The sequence below is a fragment of the Trichosurus vulpecula genome, chromosome 4 (assembly GCF_011100635.1).
Source record: "Trichosurus vulpecula isolate mTriVul1 chromosome 4, mTriVul1.pri, whole genome shotgun sequence".
Lineage (NCBI taxonomy): Eukaryota > Metazoa > Chordata > Mammalia > Diprotodontia > Phalangeridae > Trichosurus > Trichosurus vulpecula.
Window position 1 is genome coordinate 321,120,876 of NC_050576.1, and position 8,380 is coordinate 321,129,255.

General features: G+C 39.9%; 1 pseudogene; it reads right to left on the minus strand.

Moving 5' to 3' along the window:
• Positions 1-292: 292 nt before the first annotated feature.
• Positions 293-7,679, minus strand: LOC118847183 (annotated as a pseudogene).
• Positions 7,680-8,380: the final 701 nt, after the last annotated feature.

Consider the following 8,380-nt stretch of genomic DNA (forward strand, 5'->3'; position numbering starts at 1 on the left):
AAGCTTGGCCAGTGTTATAAAGGATCCAAGTATCAGAGGCAAGATTTGAACCCCAGTCTACCAGGTTCCAAGCCTAACACTCTACCCAGTACATCTTTATACCTCTAAAATCTGTGCCATGTAAAATAAAGTGCAAAAAAGAACAGATAAAAATTCTCTCCTAAAGTAAGAAAATTTTAAAAAGAAATTCTCTCCAAATTAGCAAATCACACCATTTAATGGGCTAACATGATCATTTTGGGGGGAGGAAAAGGGTGCTGAACTAAACCTCAATACACACTGCACAAGAGATTCACCAGTTTGTAGGGGAGGGGAGAAACTGGAGCAGGAGCAGATAAATGAGCATACTCAGCTGGATGGGTTGGCAGCACACTGGGCAGGGCTTATTCCCATGCTGTAGCTTCCTGTCATATATGAAGCAGGTCACAAGGTGCTCTGTGATGCTGTATATGATGCAGCCATTCTTGGGCTGGCTCAGAAAGATGACGCAGGACTCCATGATGCTGAAGAGAACAACGGATTCTTTCCATTCTACATTGCTCAAGGAAGCTGCCAGAAATATGGAGGGGTGAAAATCATTTGAGCCAGCTAGGCAGCTGGATGTTGGCAATGCCCTAGTATTGCTTTCCCTGACCTAGTATAGTGGCAAGCAAAGTGGGAACTTTTCCCTGTTTTTTTTTTTCTTTTGGAGTGTTTCCCAGCACTAAGGTAATCAAATGCCTTTGACTGAGTCTTTCCTTTGTTTGAACGAGGAGTCATTGATTGAATCAAGAGTCTTTGATAAGATGGTGGCTGGAAAGCAGGGACTTGCCTGAGATACCCACCAAGGTCCCTCCAAAAACCTATAAAAATGGCTATGGACAAATTCTAGAACTGCAGAACCCACAAAATGGCAGAGGGAAGCAGGGCTCCAGCCCAGTGCAGCCTGGATGGCCGCTGGGTAGGGTCTATCCTGCATGGAGCTGGGAGCAGAGGGGAGCAGAGCCCAGCATGGGGACAGCAGGACCAACCAGACCAGGAGCCAGGCAGAACAGGCCCTAGCACCCTGAATCACTGAGCTGCAACAGTTACCAGACTTCTCAACCCACAAACACCAAAGACAACAGAGAAGGTTGGTAGGAAAAGCTGCAGGGACAGGGAGAAGGAGTTTAGGGTTTGGCCACTGCTCTGGGGGAAGCAGGGGTGGTGCAGCTACAGAACTACAGCTGCAGTTGCTTCCAGCCCCAGGTCAACCTGCTGGGAGGAATTAAGTGGCAGATCAGAGTGGGAGTGAAGAGCCTGTTTAAGATCTCAGTCAGGTCCAGGTTGGTGGTTCTTGGGGGAGGAGTAGAGCTGGTGTGGCAGAGCTGACTGCATAGAAATAGCTCTGAAAACAACAGCACATCCCCTCAAGCTTAGAACAAAATACTCTTTACAAGCAGTCAAACCCCAGTGAAAAACTCAATGGTCAAGTAAGTTGTCTGCGAACATGACCAGGCAGCGAAAATGCACTCAGATTCAGTCTCAGACTTTGTAATCTTTCTTTGGTGACAAAGAAGACCAAAACACACTGCCTGAATAAGTCAACAAAGTCAAAGAGCCTGCATCAAAAGCCTCCAAGAAAAACATGAACTGGTCTCAGGCCATGGAAGAGCTCAAAAAGGAGTTGAAAAAGCAAGTTAGAGAAGTAGAGGAAAAACTAGGAAGAGAAATGAGAGTGATGCAAGAAAACCATGAAAAACAAGTCAATGACGTGCTAAAGGAGACCCAAAAAATTACTGAAGAAAACAACACCTTAAAAAATAGACTAACTCAAATGGCAAAAGAGCTCCAAAAAGCCGATGAGGAGAAGAATGCCTTGAAAGGCAGAATTAGCCAAACAGAAAAGGAGGTCCAAAAGACCACTGAAGAAAATACTACCTGAAAAATTAGATTGGAGCAAGTGGAAGTTAGTGACTTTATGAGAAATCAAGATATTAGAAAACAGAACCAAAGGAATGAAAAAATGGAAGACAATGTGAAATATCTCATTGGAAAACTCCACCGACCTAGAAAATAGGTCCAGGAGAGATAATTTAAAAATTATTGGACTACGGAAAAGCCATGATCAAAAAAAGAGCCTAGATATCATCTTTCAAGAAATTATCAAGGAGAACTGCCCTGATAGTCTAGAGCCAGAGGGTAAAATAGAAATTGAAAGAATTCACTGATTGCCTCCTCAAAAAGATCCCAAAAAGAAAACTCCTAGGAATATTGTCGCCAAATTCCAGAGCTCCCAGATCAAGGAGAAAATACTGTAAGCAGTCAGAAACAATTTCAGTATTGTGGAAACATAATCAGAATAACCAAAGATCTAGCAGCTTCCACATTAAGGGATTGAAGGGCTTGGAATATGATATTCCGGAGGTCAATGGAGCTAGGATTAAAACCAAGAATCACCTATGCAGCAAAACTGAGTATCATGCTCCAAGGCAAAATATGGATTTTCAATAAAATAGAGGACTTTCAAGCTTTCTCAGTGAAAAGACCAGAGCTGAATAGAAAATTTGAGTTTCAAACACAAGAATCAAGAGAAGCATAAAAAGGTAAACAAGAAAGAGAAATCACAAGGGACTCACCAAAGTTGAACTGTTTTGTTTACATTCCTACATGGAAAGATGATGTATATGATTCATGAGACCTCAGTATTAGGGTAGCTGAAGGGAATATGCATATATATATATATATATATATATATATGTGTGTGTGTGTGTGTGTGTGTGTGTGTGTGTGTGTGTATGTGTGTGTGTGTATATATCTGTGTGCATGCGTTTATATATGTGTATATATATATATATATATATATATATATATATATATATATATATATGATATCTAAAAAACATCGAATTAAAGGATGAGAGAGGAATATATTGAGAGAGGGAAAAGGGAGAGATAGAATGGGATAAATTATCTTGCATAAAAGTGGTAAGAAAAAGCAGTTCATTGGAAGGGAAGAGGGGGCATGTGAGGGGGAATGAGTGAATCTTGCTCTCATCAGATTTGACCTGAGGAGGGAATACCATACACACTCAGTTGGGTATCTTACCCCACAGGAAAGAAGGAGGAAGAAGATAAAAAGGGGGGACAATAGAAGAGAGGGCAGATAGGAGTGGAGGTAATCAAAAATAAACACTTTCGAAAAAGGACAGGGTCAAGGGAGAAAATTCAATAAAGGGGGATAGGTTAGGAAGGAGCAAAATATAGTTAGTCTTTCACAACATGAGTATTGTGGAAGGGTTTTACATTATGATATGCATGAGGCCTGTGTTGAATTCCTTTCCTTCTTAGGGAGGGTGGGTGGGGAGGGAAGAGGGGAGAGAATTTGAAACTCAAAGTTTTAAAAACAGGTGTTCAAAAACAAAAAAAACGTTTTTGCATGCAACTAGGAAATCAGGTTCACATGCAATGGGGCGTAGACATTTATCTTGCCCTGCAAGAAAGTAAGGGAAAAGGGGATGGGAGGGGAATGGGGTGACAGAAGGGAGGGCTGACTGGGCAATGGGGCAACCAGAATATACACCATCCTAGAGTGGGCAGGAGGGTAGAAATGGGGAAAAAATTTCTAATTCAGACTCTTGTAAAAATCAATTCTGAAAACTAAATATATTAAATAAATTAAATAAATATTTTTTTTAAAAAAGAGTCTTTGATGACCTACTTAAGTCAGAAGAAAGCCTAAGTCACATTAGTTTGAGCCAAATGGTCATGATGCCCTCTGACTCTGAAGAAGTGTATACACACTCCGAGATTAGCGTTTTGCTGAGGAGCTCACTCAGTGGAAGAGCATTTCTGTGATTTGGCCAGATGAGACTTTGGGTAGCTGTTAAAGAGCCCCCCTGGCTTTGAAAACCCAGAAGACGGTGCTTCTCTCTATGCTAACTATGTATGTATGTATTGCTATGGACAGACAGTTAGAAGCTCTGTCTGCTGATTTGTGTTATTTCCTCTGTTTATATAGTTTCTGCTTGTGATTTCTGTTTGTGTTTTCTCTGAAGTTCAGAGTGCTGACTTTTTCCCCTGAACTATGTATGTTTAATTAAAGTGAGATTGTAAACCCCTTAAAGTTGCTTTCCTTAGAAAAGCAGATCAAAGAACTTGTGCTAGCAGCCCTTTTGTGTACTAGTTTTATTGGCTGTACACCGCCAAAGTAGCTGCAAGTAGCATTGTTGTTACACCTGGGGCTCCTAAGAGTTGCTCCACTGACAATTTGTCTGATAGTGGGGAGGGCTGGGCTCCTAAAGTGTCCGTGCTGCTGTGTTGTCTCAACAGGAGGGTTTACCTTCTCACACAACATAAGCTTGCAACAGGCCTCTGGGGCAGGCTCAACTCCTGGCCTTCTTCATTAAGGCTGAAATCCTCAGTTTCCACAGACTGTACTTCATATTCACACTGAACTCTTCTAAAATAGAGGGATAGATATTGTTTTGTTTAGAGAAAAATAGTACTGTGGAGGCAGCTAGGTGGTGCAGTGAGTAGAGCACTAGCCCTGGAGTCAGGAGGACCTGAGTTCAAATCTGGCCTCAGAAACTTGACACACTTACTAGCTGTGTGACCTTGGGCAAGTCATTTAACCCCAATTGCCCTGCCTTTCCCCCTCCAAAAAAAATTCAAAAAAAAAGGAAAGAACAAAAAAAAAAAAAGAAAATAGCACTGCATACAAAGTATTCGCCATATGAGTGAGAAATAATACTCTCTGATTCCCAAAAGTTTTTTGATCATCTACAAGGCAACTTATCCACACTGTCTGTTTCACTTGGTGATCTTCCAAAGGAGATGGATGGTCCAATGTGCACACTGAAAAATAGATGCTCTTCCCATAGTTCTTGCACTGACTCTGGACTTAAAAGTATGGCTGCAGAATGATGATAATACTTTGTCCAGGCATTACATCACTGTGTACACATTATCTGCCACCTTGGTGAGAGAGGTGCTGTTCTCTGATTTCTTAAGGTTTCTTGCTTGTCTGTGAAGCATCTCATCCATACTGTCTTCTATTTCACCTGCTAATTCTCCTAGAGAAGGTATTGCATTTGGTGTTCATATTGGGCAATGGATTTTCTTCCCATGGGTCTTGTACTAATTCCATACTTGGAGGGAAGCCACTGAATAACAGCTAATCTTTTGTATAGGTCACTGCCACTGAATATACAACATGTGCCACTGAGTGCCCCACATCCACCCAATGTGAGAGAAAGGCTGCTCTCTGACTTCTGCTGGCTTCTTGATTGTCCATAAAGCAGCACTTTTATACCATCTGTTTTGCATGGTGATCTTCTTTCAGAAGAGGTAGATGGTCTAGGGTCTTGCTTGGGTGATGGATCCTCTTCCCATAGTTCTTGTAGTGATTCCTTATATTCAATCCCCAATCATGCAGATATCTGATTAGTCTCCTTAACCCAGGTGGTCTATTTGATTCTGACAGACTGACTGCTATCAAGTTTCTATAAATCATTGCTATATGCAATATATTGCTATATTTCCTGTGCTCTCTCACAGAGAACCTGAATGCTCCAAACTTATCTCCAAGGTCATGGGCTCAATAGACCACATGCTTTTTTTACATCAAATAATCCCTTTTCCTTGATATACTGGCCAAGATAGAGTAGGTGAATGTGTCTGAGTGGATGCTGCCACCTTGGAGCAGCCTCAGGAACAAGGGCTGGGACCTGACCAGAGATTCTCTCGAGGGGCTTTCTCCAAGGTCTGAGGACTCCATGGATCTACTCTCAAGCTTGCCCTGTCCTTCCACATCTAGATCTTTGAATATTGAAAGAGAAAATTATTTCTCTAAGTGTATCTGGATAAAGATAATAACAACAAAAAATGGACATTAATAGAACATAATAAGGTTTGCAAAACACTTTACAGATATTGTCTCCTTTGATCCTAAGAGCAACTCTTTGACGATGTATTACATTATATAGAAAAGAAAAACTAAGGTTCAGAAAAGCCTTTCATATCAGGAGCAAGATTTAAAAATAGTCTTCCCTGGGTCCCAAATTACATTAGCTCCTTTCCAACTGTAAGAATATATAACACCTAATCTATATGAACTCAGATAGGACATCTTTCACCATGGACCAAAGTTATCAACCAAAGCAACTCTGACAACAACAAAGAATAAGAAAAGGTGAGAAAGATTATCCCTTGTTCAAAGAGCAAGAATAAAAATCTATAAAATTGCAAAAGAAGAAGAAAGCCTACCTTTTAAGAAAATCGGGACTTTAGAAATCATAGCATCAGTATTGGCTACTTATGCCTTGTTAGTAGTTGCTCACTAAATAATTATTGAAATTAATTTTCCCTTAAGGAAAATGAAGTCTGCCCACAATTGGAACTAGACGATTATCAAAAAAGACCATGCATGTTGAGCCAGCATTTTTGCAGGCTCTATGCCTACTCTGACTGATCCTGAATATAAACCCTGAACCTATTTTAATCATAGATGAAGCAATTTGCATTACTTGTCCTTCTTCAGTAGTTTGATGTTCAATTTGATTGATTTACCCTATCTCAAGTTCTATCCATCTAGTAAGACTCAGCTCTAACAGCTCTATGTGTTGCTATTGCTTTTAAACTGATATGTATTGTTTCTTATTCTAAAGGAAATGAGGTGGCAGAGTAGATATAGTGCTAGGCTTGGAGTCAGAATGAACTGAGGTCAAATACAGACTCAGATCCTTACTTGCTGTGTGACTTTAGGCAGTTTGCTTAAGTTCTGTCTGTTTCATTTCCCCTCAACTATAATATGGGGAGAATGAGAGGAACTATCCCCCAGGGTTCTTTTGAGGATTGAATGAAAGAATATCTGTAAAGCACTTAGCATAGAGCCTAGCACATAGTAGATTCTTAATGCATACTTATTCACTTCCCCTTTCTCCTTTCCTTTTTCAAAGCTCCTCTTGTCTTTTTCTTTCTGTCATGACACCCATTTTCTATAGCTAAAATTAGTTTTCTCCTATGTTCCCTCTTACGCTTATATTGCTGGGCATGGGGCACTTTTCTGCCTATCTTTATATATAGATGTCCACTAAATCCTGCTGTTATATAGAAGTACATAAAGACAGATATACATACATATATGTGTGAGAATATATATACACACAAGTATGTTTGTGTATGTGTGTACAGGCCTTTTCAAAGAGATCTGAAAGATAAAGTGTTTGCTGGCTGACACACAAATTATTGAAGTGGTCTGAAAAATCACCCTTTAATTGGTGTTTTTCCCCCAAAATAAGAGCTTCCATTATATACTCAGCTGCTGCTGTGTGAAAATGGGTCAAGGTGGCCCTTGGCAAACCAGCGCAGGTTATTAGACAGCATGTGCATGTGTGACTGTTCTGATTACTGTATTGCTCTTCCAGTGCCTTTAGATAGTGAGCTCAAAAAGAGTGCTTCTGGGTCAGGGAATTTGTTCAGCCCAATTACATCCAGTGGATAGTGTTGCTTAAATGTGCAGGGCTGTATCTCTAATAAATAATCATAAAAAGGAGAGAAAAAAAACTCAGTACAGTTGAACAGCTGTCACCACAGCTAACAGAAGAGCCAATCAAGAGGTCAGACAAGGGATATGACCAGGGAGCAGACGCAGATACAGCTGCCAGGGCCAGCCAACTGCATCTCTTAACATCTGGAAGGCTAGAGCTGCCAAGTGTCATTCTGGTGGAGTTACATATGTTGGCTTCCATCCTTGTACAGAGAAAAATAAATAAAAAGTGAAACCTATGCAAGAATTCTGGAAACTGATTGTAGGAGTATATGCCAAGTTTATGTTACCATCATTAATACTTGGCCACTAACGTAGAGGATAGATAGATAGGGATAAAGATAGAGAGATAGAGATAAAAAGACATACAGATAAATAGATATATATTACACACATACATAAATACACATGCGTTGTCTTTTAAAATTAGATCCAATGTATCTTAAGGGCAATAGTCAGGGCACAAGCCTTTCTATCCATTGTTAGCTCTACCCCACCCCACACAATTTGTTGTCTTTCATAAAGAAATCAAGCAACAAAAAATATATATGAATATCATACACACATATCTATCTATCTATCTATCCTTACCAAAATATACATATATGTACATATGTCTGTGTTTGGGCATCTGTATATATATGTGTGTCAATTTACTTAGTTCTTTTTAAAATTTGAAAAAAAATGCTTTAATAGCTTCATTATTTTTTCAGGTATTATCCATTTTTTTGAATATGTAAAACAACTAACTGACAATGTGCTTTGAGAAGCTGTTTGAAAACACTTGATCTGCAAGAGTTGGATTCATAGAACAGTAATACTGAAAGGAACCTTTGAGATCTCCTAATTCAATCCAGCAATTTTAGAGATGAG